At 30.9% G+C, this 16,347-nt stretch overlaps 1 long non-coding RNA gene and 2 other non-coding genes across 3 annotated transcripts; all 3 read left to right on the top strand.

Moving 5' to 3' along the window:
* The first annotated feature begins 358 nt into the window (after positions 1–358).
* On the top strand, positions 359–7,200 carry LOC120352511. Its single transcript, XR_005571894.1, has 3 exons — positions 359–471; positions 4,905–4,946; positions 7,001–7,200. It is a non-coding gene; the product is annotated as an uncharacterized LOC120352511 (long non-coding RNA).
* A 1,671-nt stretch (positions 7,201–8,871) lies between these two features.
* On the top strand, positions 8,872–8,953 carry Trnas-gcu. The gene has a single exon. It is a non-coding gene; the product is annotated as a tRNA-Ser (tRNA).
* A 1,018-nt stretch (positions 8,954–9,971) lies between these two features.
* Trnas-gcu lies at positions 9,972–10,053 on the top strand. The gene has a single exon. It is a non-coding gene; the product is annotated as a tRNA-Ser (tRNA).
* Positions 10,054–16,347: the final 6,294 nt, after the last annotated feature.

The following is a 16,347-nucleotide window of genomic DNA, read 5'->3' as shown; positions in this document are numbered from 1 at the left end:
TGATTATTTTATTTTTAACTACAAATTTGATGAGATATGAGATGTTTTATGCAATGAATAATTGTTAATAGACACTCTTTGCTCTATTCTGAAACTCCTATTATTCCAAATTTCCCAATTAGATATTCAATATTGTATTACTATACTGTGTATTTTATTTTTAACAACAAATTTGGTCTGATAGATGATTCAAGGATGATTCATTATGATCTTATTATTGTGATGATGGTCATTTTGTATTTTCGTGAAACTAATGTTATTTTAAATTTACCAATTCAATATTATATGTTTTTCATTGTCTTAACCTCGATAACTTCAAGATTCAATTGATTTATTGATTTTTTTCGATTTGTTTCAGACAAAGAAATAGGCCCAGGAACAAGACTACACGATGTGGAATGGGAGCCATATTTCTGCGTTTTACTTCAGGACGAACAAACCTTGACAGCCTATAGGAGTGAAGAGCTTGCTGTGAGTATTTATCCAAACATTTAATCCTTCGATCTTTGAATAAATAAGTGACTTACAGAACAAAAATCTTGATCTCTGCTAACTATAACTGACAAAACTCGATCTAAAAGCAGTATGAAATTAGTAAATAATAATAATAACAATAATGTCTCTGGTCGAGGGTACAACACGACCAGAGGAGTTTATTCAAATTATAGACATGATTACAAAAAGCTTATAAGCTACAATTATTTACAAAGTATTAATACAATTGGTTGATTATTTGCTGATCTAAGAAAATGTGGTCCCCATTATATATGAATATGTGTCGGTATGCCACTAATTTTGCTATTGTTCAAGATTTTATGCCAAAAGTAAAAAATTCTAATAAAGATATATCTTGCGAGTCATTACAAGTTCATGAAAACCACATTAATTTATATACACAAATTCAAAAAAGAAAATTGATAACTTGAGATAAGTAGAAATTTTGTGAAATTTTAACATAAAAAACATTTATAGCCTAATACTTATGGGGATAATAAATAAAAATAATTCATTTATTTAATTATTTCTATGAAAATTTTTTCATACTGTTTCATTCTTATTTTCTTCATTTTAATGATTTTTCCCCCATAAGTATTATAAATGTTTTTATGTTAAATTTTTATAAAATTCTTAGGTTATCAATTTTCTTTTTTAAATTTGTGTATATGAATGTGGTTTTCATGAGCTTGTAATGACTCGCAATCTATTAGAATTTTTGTTCTCCATGATTGATTCTATTGGACAGGAGCCAGTTTTTTTGTTTTCGATTTGAATGAATTGATTGGAACTGTTTCTTTAATAGCTATTGGCAGTTTATTGAAAATGTTTGGTTCCAAATATGTGGTTGACCTCTGAGCAGCTGATGTTGTGATCCTGGGAATTGCCAAGTTCATGTTCCTTCTGCGTGTTCCTTGCGGGTGATTCAAATTGATGAAGAGTTGTGGGTGAATGTTAGAAGTCTGTGACTGTAAATCTGTCTTATGTGAAAAATCAATAATGATTACAATAACTCATATCCTGTTTTTCAGAAAAGATTCTAGACTAACTGAACAAAGATTTATATTTCTGCAAACAATAACAAACAAACAAACACTACTCTATTCAGAAGCAGTATAAAATTTGTAGATGTGAAAATCAATAATGAGTACAATAAGTTAAGTTATATGCCAAATACCACTTTTGTACTTCCGAGAAAATATTCTAGACTAACCAAACAAAGATTTATATTTCTGCAAACAATAACAAACAAACACTACTCTATTCAGAAGCACTATAAAATTTGTAAATGTAAAAATCAATAAAATGATTACAATAAATCAAGTTTTATACCACTTTTGTATTCTCGAGAAAAGATTCTAGACCAACCAAACAAAGATTTATATTTCTGCAAACAATAACTGACAAACACTACTCTATTCAGAAGCAGTATAAAATTTGTAAATGTAAAAATCAATAAAATGATTACAATAAATCAAGTTTTATACCACTTTTGTATTCTCGAGAAAAGATTCTAGACCAACCAAACAAAGATTCATATTTCTGCAAACAATAACTGACAAACTTAACTACTCTACTCAGAGGCCTAACAATTGAATGTACCACTGTTTGCAAACTCTCCCACAGCCATTGTTAACGCCCAATTAACTTTTAATCTGAGATCAGTGCCCGCTTAAACGTTGGTTATGATTTGTCTGGGGGAAAATCTTTGCTTTATTAACTTTTCCTGTGACCTTGGCTGTCCTTGCCGCTTTCATCTCCTAATGTCAGCACGGGTTAAATAGGAAGCATTGATATGATATCGATAAGGAATACTGACAGATTCTAGTGAAACTCACTATAGTGAGGTCCACGTTATAATGGCAGTGTTTGATTAGCAATGGTATTGCTATCCTTGTCTATCATCCAACAACAGCGGATAGCGCTATCTCTTTCTCGCTTTGCTCTGTTGCCAGATCAACTTTTAACAATGTATAATTAATAATTGATTAACAAGATATTTAATCTTAATTATGAAATTATTGAAAGATATAATTTCTTGCTTAATAAAATATAATTGTTTATTTTAAACGAAAATGAACAATTAATAATTGTATAATAATGTAGAATTAATAATTAATTAACAAAATATTTCATATTAATTATGAAAATCCATTATGACATTTTTGAAAAATATAATTTCTTGCTTAGTTAAATATAATTGATTATTTTAAACGAGAATGAACAGTTAATATTACTTCAATAAACCAGTATCAGCTACAGTGTATAGAAGGCATCGACAAGACAGAGGGGACAACGTTGTTCTCCTATCTTTCTCCACTGTCATTATAACGTGGACCTCACTATAGAATGATAATTTCTCACGCTTTGCTGTATATTGTCTCAAGAGAAGGATAGAAGATAGGATATCCTTTTTCCTCTGTGATATTATTGTCCAGTATGAGGATTTTAGTTCAGTTCTGTTCTGTCTTTAGTTGTAGAAAGGTTGTGCTGAAAGTAGTGTCATAGTATGCAGTGAGATTCATGTTAATCTGTCAGTATTTCTTGTTTGTAATATTAGTGTTTCTCGTTCAATCAATGCTGACAGAGTGAAGTGTCACATAGATGTACAGGTGGAAGCGAAAACGGCGTAAATACAGCACAAATTTGAGGCGATCTACAAGTGTGGGTCGGATGACACCTTTACGGTATCATGTAGGTGTATTTCTATTTGAGAAAGTTGTTGCTAATTTTTCAAAAATAGTCTATTATATTTATGGATAACTTATCTACAAATGTGGGTCGGATGTCACCTTTACGGTATCATGTAGGTGTATCATTATTTATTATATTTATTTGAACAGTCACAAACACGATATTTGGAAAGAGAAACAGGCAATTGCCTAAAACTTCTTCAATTCCTTGATTTTGGCCATAAATAGTCCAAAGTGAGGTTAAGTTTAAAATTTCTGTTTTCACAAAGATTAACACTCAAGAGAATACGCATTCGAGATATGACTGATGAATTTTGAATTTCGAAGGGTTGATAAGAGCCGGAAATAACACTAAACAATCCAAAAGTTTCAATAATATTGAGATAAACTTGAAAATTTTGAGCAGAAAAATTAAAACTACTATCACTGCAACTATCAGCTGATTTTTGAGTATCTTGCCTGAATATTTAATTATTAATGTTATGTTATAATATGTATATTATTAATGAATATTTAGAATATTATTAATGTAAATCTATTTGAGAAAGTTGTAGCATTTTTTTTTCAAAAATAGTCTACTATAACTTATGGATGTTAGAATTACTTATTAAATAAAATACCATCAGAGATTGATAAACTCTTTTCATTTTATTCTCTGATAAACTCTTTCTTGTATTTTTATTGACAATGGTATAATTGGTATAACAACCGAAACCGGTCTTATTAAGTTTCAATAAAATCTGTGGTATTTGACAATTTCTTGGTCTTTTTATTCAATATCAACTTCTTAACTACACAAAAAGTATTAGAATTTCCTTGACAGTGGCATGTGTGTGATACTATTAAGCCATGTTTACACCAGAGTTGTCAATAAAATGTTGTTCAAAAATAATTTCCTTCAAAAAAGTTCACAATTTTTTCTGTAGAGAACAAGTTATAATGTTCCAGTAGTTTTTGAGAGATTGGCAACGAATTGCCTAAATTTGTTGATATCTCACTTGAAAAATCTGGTGTAAACTTCGCTTTAGAATTTTACATTGATCATAATTTTTTTCAGTTATTCTGTTTTTCAATTATGCTAGAACTATTAATCAAATTTTCATATTGATACAGCTCCAAGGGTTCTAATATTGAAAAATCTGGTGTAAACTTGGCTTTAGAATTGAATTTATCATTAATTTTTCTCAGGTATTCTATTTTCCAATTATGGTAGAATTATTAGTTAAATTTCCATATTGATACAGCTCCAAAGGGTTCTAATATTAAGCTGTCCAATAAGAGAGATAATTGATTCGGGCTCATGTTCTTTACAGAAAAATATTGAAAAGATACTTTTGAATAACATATTGGATTGATCATAGCAGAGATGAACTAAATCTAAAAGATGAACTATAGATTTTATTTCTCTATGATCATAGGTAGCATTAGGGTAGGGATGATATAGCTAGATTTTATTGACTCAAAATAGACTTGAAAACTTATAATATAATCAAAGATACCTCTATGTTTGAACTTCTCAAAAGTTTGTATTTTCTTTTCTCATGCTATTTCAATTCAAACATTTTATCAACTCTATTGAAAGAATGTGTTATCACAAATAATAAATCATTCACTGGATGTATATTGATTTATTGATAATGTTCATCGATTAATTTTGATAATGGGTTTTGTATTGTCAATTTTCATTGAAATTGTCAATTCTATTGTTCCATGCAGCTTTTTCCTGGGACGATTTTTGGGATGAGAAATCGTTTGAAGGTTTGTCATAAGAAATTGATTTTTATAAGTGTCTTTGTTTTTCAGCATGGTTTCAATGGATTTTCTTTTAGAAGATTAGAATAATATTTCATGTTTTTTCAATTACAATTTTTGTTATTTCCAAGTCACGTATGGTAGGTGTGACTTGATATTATTCTTCACTGCCTATTATTTTTGCCTAATTTATTTATTTACTACCGTATTCAATTTGTTTATGATAGATGTGATTTGGCATTCACTGCCTATTTGTCGCCTAATTTATGTATTTGTGTATATATTTTTCGGTTTTCCATTTACTGTATAATTTTATAATGTTTCTGTTGCTGCTGAATGATGTATATTGTGTTTCCATTTCTTTAATACATACTAGTGTTCATCCACTGCTAGCTAAAACTCATTGTTAATCATTTTTATTATCCTATGGTTTTTTGATCATTCATTATATTTTTGCTTAGCTCAAGACACAATATTTTTGTGATACTTTAAACTCTAATAATTGAATCGTGTAACAATTTGAATTTCCTTTGCCTCTTTAGTAAACTAGAGTTGGATGTAAATACCTCTGAATCCGCTGCCAAATGTTTGTACTTTTGATTTTTTTCACAAACAAATAACATTGAATTGATAGTTTTATTATGAGTTTTTCATGTTCATCTCATGTGTGGTGCATGAATTTTTCCCATTTTCACGTTAGTAGCCTGTTCCATAGATATTTATATGTAATGTAATTAGGTATAGTCCCTGTGTCATGATAGTCCCTCACATTAGACATGAGATGAGTAGTACACAGAGAATTAAGTAATAATTTAGTTCAAATTATTAAATTCAAACAGGATTTCCTGTTCCTCCAATAACAACAAACTTATTAGTTCAGCTGAAGATGTGGTAGGTTTTACCATGAAACCTGGTTCTGAATTATAAATTGATTTTCGAATAAATAAAAGTGGTATTGACAATATCAAAGTCTTATTCTTTCAATTATGGAAAAATACCACAACATCTCATACCATACAATCAAATCATAATAATTTAGTGTAAGAGCTTATATTGAGATTGAAGGACTTTTGAATTTCTATGAATCAAGCCTCAAAATTCTTTGGACGTCCAATCATATTTCCAATATTGAAACTGGAATTCTCTGTAATTTAAAATTGTTATACTTCAGGATCTTTGTAATATTTCAAGATAATTCATTCAATATTACCGACCACCGACAATGAACAATTGAACTATTGGTTTGCCAATCTCATTTTCTATCGCATTTCATGATTATGTGTGTGTGTGTATTTCATTGATGTAAATATGATAGAAACATTCAATAGTATTAATTTTTATCAATGAACAATTGAACAATAATTAATTTGTTAATTTCATGTTTAGAACAGTGAATGTATAATACTGATATTATCAACTTGTGAATTAAATAAGTTAGGTACCTTAATTCTTAGTAGATGAGACTTGCATTCTTTCTTCTGGTAATAGCCTCGGAATCCTACTGTACCCTAGATCAATGAGCGATTTTCTCTCATTGTGGGAATCCAAGGCAATAAAAAATCTGTTACTTTACAAAATATAATGCTATTTAATATAGAAAATTACTACAGTATTTGAGCAAAATTACTACCGTAGTTTCGAGCATATTTTACTTTTAAATAATAGTAACTTTTGACATTTGAAAATGGCATGAGTGCTCAAAAAACTTGTCGTGTTTATATAAAAATATAAAAAATAGTTCTAGTGCTAGCTACTAGCGTAGATATAGGTACTAGCAATTCTCTATAATAATTCAACATACAAGCTGCCTTTTCAAAAAATTTTAACCATGATTTTAATAATTGACTTCAGATACTGTTTCTGGTGAGGTATAGTAATATTTATCCATAATGGAACACTGGAATATTGTCTTAAATTCCTTATATTTCTAAACAAAAATCCGGTGTTCCATACTGGAATATTGTCTCAAATTCCTCATATTTATAGACAAATTTCCAGTGTTCCATCTATCTCATAATTTCTAATATAGTTGAATAATATTTTCAAATTTCCACCCCCAGATCGGCGATGCCCTATTCGTGGAACTACCCCGGGTACGGCTCGACGGGGGTGCCAAGGCCTTCAGACAGCGCTGGGGCTACGAGGGGGGGCAATGCCCCTGCTGCGCCCCCCCTAATGGAGGAGGATGAAGGCAATGAGGAGGCAGAGGAGGAGGGGGAGACCGTGTCGCTCAGGGAGGAGGTTTTTCTGCCGTCGTCGCCATTAGGTAAGTAGAATTGATAAAATAGATTAAAAATTTAGTGTAGAATAGATTAAAAATTTATTTCTCACAGACCCGATTTCACAAAAAATTAATCTATTTAATACAACACTTTTTAATTTATTTTTAGAATAAATTAAAAATTTATTTCTTGTAGGCCCGGTAGGTCCTGTCAAGTTTTAATTATTATTAAATTCCACGAGAACCAATCATAAAAGGATTTTTTTTGAAAAGAAGGATTCTCTGATTGGTTCTCGTGGCATCTAATTGAGATTAGTACTTAACAGACTTTTGTGCAACCTGGTGTAAGTATTTTTAGGTTGGCGAGAATATTAGGTTTAATGATGAATCTAAGATACCGTTAAATACTGTAGCTTGGATTAATTGTCTCTGATTTAATACGGGTATTGATTTTGGAGAATGTTATATTGTACAATAAGATCATTTAATTAAAAAAAATACAGTTCTCTGGCGTTTTTTTTTGAGTATATTATTTCTAGTATTTTTTTAGTATATCATTATTTTATTTATGATTATTATTATTATTATTATTATTTCTAGTATATTATTTCTAGTATTTCTATTATTTTTTTCAAGAATATTATTTCTAGTATTTATTTTTAAAAACTTTTCATTGATACAATATCATCATCATTAAACCAATTAAAAGTACCTAAAATATTTTAAATTATGATGACAGTTTGGCAGAAAACTTGATCAAGTGAGTTGAGTTTGGACTAGGGCAGTTTGTTGACTTGGATTATACTGGTATTTTCTAGTTCATCCTAGCCATCAAATAAAAAATTCATTATATTTCATTCTGTTCTATTCGATCAATCCTATGGGGTGTGTGTTCTATATTGGTCGATAATCCAGGGTTGATTTTGGAATATGGCAGTTGATTAATACTGATGTTCCACTCCCAATCATTTTCGAAAATCAATTCATTATTTTTCACTTCAAGTTCTTCTTCTCCAACTCCTCATGATTCTTCATCTTCATTCGATGCTCAATGTAATAGAATTATACATTAACTTATTTCTATGTTATCATGGATTACCGGTATGTATTGGGTTATGATGAAATAAGTCACTTATTACAAGCATACATCATGGCACTTTGTTTTCCAATTTTATCGTTTTATGAATGAGATTTGAATACCGTTCTCTTATTCTGTAGAGCAGCATTAAAAATTGATTTTAGAATAAGTGTGACAAAGAATAAATTTGTGTAATAATTCGCTTTCCATTTGGATTTTCATTAATTATAGATCAAGTTTACTACAGATAATACTATTTCAAAATTCATATTTTCTTCTTGAAACTTAAATGGTTTAAAACTGTGTAACTTATATAAACAATAATTAATTGAATTGAATCTATAATATTCTGTTCTAGATAATAATATTGTAGTACGGTAACTAATTTGATGCTACCCATTCAAAACAGCAAACTCCACTTCATAGAGCAAAGATTCATATTTATATATATGTGTAAGCAAGCATTTATTGAATGAGAAACATCCATGTTATTTTCATGAAATACTGATGAAGGTTTGAAGTAAGGTAAATCTCATGCACCAATATTCAAGGACAGAGCGTTTACTAAGCTTATAATGAAGTTCAGGGGCGCCCAGCTCCTAGAACCGTGAATAACGATTGTGAGTTTCAAGGACGAGGTGGCCGAGTGGTTAAGGCGTTGGACTGCTAATCCAATGTGCTCTGCACGCGTGGGTTCGAATCCCATCCTCGTCGGATTTTTTTGTTACAATAATTTCACTTATTGAATCCTAATTTTATCTCGATGTAACGTTTTTAGCTAAATCGTTTATAGGCTATGAAGAATAATATTAACAATGATGAACTATTATGAATATGTTCAACGAGCTACAAGAATATTATCATAGACAAGAAATGTAGCTTATGCTTATCCTTTATCTATGATATTATTCATCTCAAACTCAATTACAGAAATTATTGTAATTTCATAAAAACATATTTTCCAGGTGGATAGAATCTTTTATTTTAAGGTATAAATTGATCATTAGTGACAAGATTCAGCATTCAATATCAAATCAGATATACCTGGACGACTTGAATGACAGGAACATTAACCACTATACCTATATACAGAAGGCAGTCGAAAAAGAAACTTGGCAATAATGCCGTTCTATATCTTTTCCACTGACGTTATAATGTAAATCTCACTATAGTATAATCAGAGAGGAAATAAAACAATATTGCATTCTTTTCTTTGGAAAATAGTTCCGTAACAGTTTTTTTTCTTTTTAATTAGAATAAGTTACAGTTGTATTCTTTTCTCTATAGTATAATGTACCGTATTGTTGGAGTTTTGATTAGTTGATGTATTCTACCTCACTGACTCGACATTCGAAATATTGTCAATCTGAGTATTGTAATCCCATTCTTGTTAAAGTTTATCACGAGAATTTCATATTTTATTGTAGTTTACTTATATGATGAAAAATTATCGTACTGACTTCAAATAATAATTGTCAATCTGGTAAATGATTGCATTCTTATCGGATTTGAATCAGCTCATTTGAAACGCGTTAATCAAATATTGTATAGTTCCTGATGTATGGGAGATTACGGTACCTAAATGACTTGAATTTATTTCAATGGAATACTGATGAAGGTTTGAAGTAAATCTCATGCACCAATATTCAAGGACAGAGCGTTTACTAAGCTTATAATGAAGTTCAGGGACGCCCAGCTCCTAGAACCGTGAATAACGATTGTGAGTTTCAAGGACGAGGTGGCCGAGTGGTTAAGGCGTTGGACTGCTAATCCAATGTGCTCTGCACGCGTGGGTTCGAATCCCATCCTCGTCGGATTTTTTTGTTACAATATTTCACTTATTGAATCCTAATTTTATCTCGATGTAACGTTTTTAGCTAAATCGTTTATAGGCTATGAAGAATAATATTAACAATGATGAACTATTATGAATATTGTTCAACGAGCTACAAGAATATTATCATAGACAAGAAATGTAGCTTATGCTTATCCTTTATCTATGATATTATTCATCTCAAACTCAATTACAGAAATTATTGTAATTTCATAAAAACATATTTTCCAGGTGGATAGAATCTTTTATTTTAAGGTATAATTGATCATTAGTGACAAGATTCAGCATTCAATATCAAATCAGATATACCTGGACGATTGAATGACAGGAACATTAACCACTATACCTATATACAGAAGGCAGTCGAAAAAGAAACTTGGCAATAATGCCGTTCTATATCTTTTCCACTGACGTTATAATGTAAATCTCACTATAGTATAATCAGAGAGGAAATAAAACATATTGCATTCTTTTCTTTGGAAAATAGTTCCGTAACAGTTTTTTTTCTTTTTAATTAGAATAAGTTACAGTTGTATTCTTTTCTCTATAGTATATGTACCGTATTGTTGGAGTTTTGATTAGTTGATGTATTCTACCTCACTGACTCGACATTCGAAATATTGTCAATCTGAGTATTGTAATCCCATTCTTGTTAAAGTTTATCACGAGAATTTCATATTTTATTGTAGTTTACTTATATGATGAAAAATTATCGTACTGACTTCAAATAATAATTGTCAATCTGGTAAATGATTGCAATTCTTATCGGATTTGAATCAGCTCATTTGAAACGCGTTAATCAAATATTGTATAGTTCCTGATGTATGGGAGATTACGGTACCTAAATGACTTGAATTTATTTTCAATGGAATTGGAAAATGTATTACAAACTTTAAGAGATAAATCATAATACTGTATTATTGTTCAATTCCAATATTATTTGGATCAAAGGACCATTGGTTCCTGTTTAATCTGAAACGTTTCGACTGATACCTGTTATCTTGATAATTGTGGATAGTTATTTTCACTGGCTATCTGACTACTGGTAAATTATCAGAGATTTGTCTAAGTAAAGCTTGAAAAATTAGGTAAAATTGTATTGTTTCTTTATATTTAAAATTTTATTGTCTTGCAAAAATCAATTTTGTCAAGTTCATCCTCTTATTCATACAATTAATGTGTATTACATGTATTATAATGAGAAGGAACATTTCTAGTTCTTAAATATTTTATCTTTTGAATCCAAACTGAAAATTGAAATGACTTACATTATCAATTGAATGAACTTACTTTAGATAAAGGTTTTTGTTTTTTAGGATTGACAGTGGTTTATAATATTTCTCAATTGATCAAATTCTTATACTTATAACAATCGTAACAATAAATTGAGATGGATCATGAATAATTGTAAAATCTATAATCTTGAAAAACTACTTGAGATATCATAGATTGAAATCTTATATCTCTCCGTATTTTAAATTGCTTCACAATATTCCAAATATATTATGTCTGTAGAATGATATCTGTATTGGAGTACAGGTTTGATACTATATTGTCATACTACTATCACACTAAATTGTAACAGTTGTTGTCAATGAATAATAAATAATTTATTGGTCAATTTCCTATCAACAAAAATAGTTCGCCACTCTACCGAGTACGGTACTGAATTTAGCCGTGACGGAGAGTTCAGTACATTTGACGTGGTTGAGAGTTTCGCCGCTAGATGGCATGAGCTGTGCTGCTGAGATTTTCCATCCCAACTCTAGCCTTCTATTCTTGCTTTTGCGGACTTGTCTTATCTTGTAGATCGTCTTTTGCGAAGCGGCATTTTTGCATGAAACTGAAACATAAATATTTCTATTATAGCTTTGATTTTACTTTTATTCATCCTTGCAAATTATCGCTGTTATAGAGAAAGTTATGAAAGCATCATGATTATTTATATTCAGCCTACTAGCTTTTTAATAATATGAAACTAATTAACTATATTTCGAACATAAAATCAATTGCATATTATATAACTTTACTTTAGAATAGCTCTTCCATGCTTCAATACAATACTTTTTAATAATTATTCTTTTCTTCATTCTTGCAGGTGAGTTTTACTTAAACTATTGATCAATTCAAAATCATTACCTTCATTCAAAATCAACTATTTCTGTTGGTGAGTAAATAAATTTTAAATTTATATATATATTTCTCCATATATATTTTATATCATATTATATAAGTTACCTATTAAACTTCCTTGAACTGCGTCAATCAACAACATTATTGATAATCAATTGTAAGCTACTGTTCCAAAACTGTCTTATTAAACAACGTGTACCGTACCAGTATCATCTATTGTATTGTGGTTTTTCATTTCTATGTATATTTTAATTGCTAAAACATCTTTTCTTACCGATGATTACATTTACATTTGAATGAAATATATTCTTTGAACTATATCCAGTATTCTAAATACAGCTTGAACTAATAAAAAAATACTAACTGGTAATGAAGGACGTATAATTGCATCTAAATCAACAGAGTGTGACAGTGAAACCTTCTTTTTCTAAGTAAATAAAACTCTTTGTATAGATCAGAAAGTATGTATTTATTTTTTGTAATGTAGACACATATATAAAGTTTCATTTCAATTAGTTTTGAATTTCAAATCAGGTAGATGACATCCCCCATTCTCCATACACTGAGTAAACCGATTTCATGACTCCTGCCAGCATTGCAGGCGTTGTTAGCAATTTCTTCCCTGATATTGGTTTTCAAATCTTGTAGGGTCCTTGGACGGTTCAAATAAACAAGAGATTTCAAATATCCCCTTGGAAAAAAATCACAAGGATTCAAAAATAAGTCTCAGCGGCAAATGCACGCTTCTCATTGTTCCAATGCATGATGGCGAATGAACATGTCAGGAAGAAAACTTTATGATCTGACCTTTCTAACGAGATCAAATTTGCTCTACTATGACATCAGCTGACTGAATGGCGTTCACTCTAAAAAATTTGGTGTGGTACACTCACACAACTTTCCTTGCTCATATTGAAACTACGATCAGACTTTTTGTATATGTGTATATATAATTGTTTTCAGAGTACTTTTTCCTTTGTGCAAATTGTGAAATTCGATTATTTTTTTTAGTCGTCATTTTTTTAAACTCGTCAAAACAGCTGTTCTCAATGAATAATAAATAATTTATTGGTCAATTTCCTATCAACAAAAATAGTTCGCCACTCTACCGAGTACGTACGGTACTGAATTTAGCCGTGACGGAGAGTTCAGTACATTTGACGTGGTTGAGAGTTTCGCCGCTAGATGGCATGAGCTGTGCTGCTGAGATTTTCCATCCCAACTCTAGCCTTCTATTCTTGCTTTTGCGGACTTGTCTTATCTTGTAGATCGTCTTTTGCGAAGCGGCATTTTTGCATGAAACTGAAACATAAATATTTCTATTATAGCTTTGATTTTACTTTTATTCATCCTTGCAAATTATCGCTGTTATAGAGAAAGTATGAAAGCATCATGATTATTTATATTCAGCCTACTAGCTTTTTAATAATATGAAACTAATTAACTATATTTCGAACATAAATCAATTGCATATTATATACTTTACTTTAGAATAGCTCTTCCATGCTTCAATACAATACTTTTTAATAATTATTCTTTCTTCATTCTTGCAGGTGAGTTTTACTTAAACTATTGATCAATTCAAAATCATTACCTTCATTCAAAATCAACTATTTCTGTTGGTGAGTAAATAAATTTTAAATTTATATATATATTTCTCCATATATATTTTTATATCATATATATAAGTTACCTATTAAACTTCCTTGAACTGCGTCAATCAAACAACATTATTGATAATCAATTGTAAGCTACTGTTCCAAAACTGTCTTATTAAACAACGTGTACCGTACCAGTATCATCTATTGTATTGTGGTTTTTCATTTCTATGTATATTTTAATTGCTAAAACATCTTTTCTTACCGATGATTACATTTACATTTGAATGAAATATATTCTTTGAACTATATCCAGTATTCTAAATACAGCTTGAACTAATAAAAAAATACTAACTGGTAATGAAGGACGTATAATTGCATCTAAATCAACAGAGTGTGACAGTGAAACCTTCTTTTTCTAAGTAAATAAAACTCTTTGTATAGATCAGAAAGTATGTATTTATTTTTTGTAATGTAGACACATATATAAAGTTTCATTTCAATTAGTTTTGAATTTCAAATCAGGTAGATGACATCCCCCATTCTCCATACACTGAGTAAACCGATTTCATGACTCCTGCCAGCATTGCAGGCGTTGTTAGCAATTTCTTCCCTGATATTGGTTTTCAAATCTTGTAGGGTCCTTGGACGGTTCAAATAAACAAGAGATTTCAAATATCCCCTTGGAAAAAAATCACAAGGATTCAAAAATAAGTCTCAGCGGCAAATGCACGCTTCTCATTGTTCCAATGCATGATGGCGAATGAACATGTCAGGAAGAAAACTTTATGATCTGACCTTTCTAACGAGATCAAATTTGCTCTACTATGACATCAGCTGACTGAATGGCGTTCACTCTAAAAAATTTGGTGTGGTACACTCACACAACTTTCCTTGCTCATATTTGAAACTACGATCAGACTTTTGTATATGTGTATATATATAATTGTTTTCAGAGTACTTTTTCCTTTGTGCAAATTGTGAAATTCGATTATTTTTTTTAGTCGTCATTTTTTTAAACTCGTCAAAACAGCTGTTCTACAGATGAAATATCTCGACTATGTGTTCTTTTTATGAACTGCTCTACCTACCTACCTCATGCACGAGAAGGAGGTTACAAAGTCCATTTCTCAAGGATGGGGTGGACCCCCCTTAGTTTCCCAGAAAGGAGACTCATGCCAGTTAATAGAGCTGATAAATAACTATACAGAGTATGAATTTGAAAAAAATCGGTCAAGTTATTTTGAGAAAATCGTGAAAAACATGTTTTTTTTAGTAATTATCCGCCATTTTTCTCAAGTATATTACGGAGCTCCTGCAATTTTCTCAGGAATGAGACTCATGTCAGTTGATAGGGCTTATAAATAGCTATCCATGGTATGAATTTAAAGAAAAACGTTAGAGCCGTTTTCGAGAAAACCCTGAATAACATGGTTTATTAGTGATTATCCGCCATTTTTCACAAGAATATTATGGAGCTCCTGCAATTTTCCCAGAAATGAGACTCATGTCAGTTGATAGGGCTTATTTTAGCTATCCATGGTATAAATTTGAAGAAAATCGTTAGAGCCGTTTTCAAGAAAGCCGTGAAAAACATGGTTTTTTAGTAATTATCCGCCATTTTTCCGCCATTTTGAATTCAATTTTATTGAATTTCTTATTGTCAGATCCTCATGGTATAAGGACCTTAAGTTTAAATTTCAAGTCAATCGGTTGATTAGGAATGGAGCTATCGTGTTCACAGACATACACACATACACCAACACACACACACATACACCAACACACACACACACACACACACACACACACACACACACACACACACACACACACACACCACACACACAACACACACACAACACACACACACACACACACACACACACCCACACACACACACAACACCACACACACACACACACACACACCACACCACACACACAACACACCACACCACACACGCACACACACACACACACACACACACACACACACACACACACCACACACACACACACACACACACACACACACATACATACACACACACACACACACACACACACCACACACACATACACACACATACACACACACAACACACACACACACACACACACACACACACGCGCACACACACACACCACACACACACACACACACACACACACACACACACACACACACACACAGACCAACACCCAAAAATCATGTTTTTGGACTCAGGGGACCTTGAAACGTATAGAAATTTAGAAATTGGGGTACCTTAATTTTTTCCGGAAAGCAATACTTCCCTTACCTATGGTAATAGGGCAAGGAAAGTAAAAAAGAAAGTTTTGCTGCCGCACTCTGTATATATTGAAGACGAAGGATATCCATTTCTATATAGGCCTATTTTCCTGTGTATCTTTTCTCATAGATGATCACTTTTGAATGAAATATATACTTTGAACCAAATCCAGTACTCCAAATACATATCAAACAAATAAAATAAAACCCCTGGTAATATAGGGCGTATAATTGCATAAATTATGTTCTAC

This window comes from Nilaparvata lugens, chromosome 7 (genome assembly GCF_014356525.2).
Source record: "Nilaparvata lugens isolate BPH chromosome 7, ASM1435652v1, whole genome shotgun sequence".
Classification (NCBI taxonomy): Eukaryota; Metazoa; Arthropoda; class Insecta; order Hemiptera; family Delphacidae; genus Nilaparvata; species Nilaparvata lugens.
Note: the sequence above shows the minus strand (reverse complement) of the source record. Positions and strands in the feature narration are given on the sequence as shown.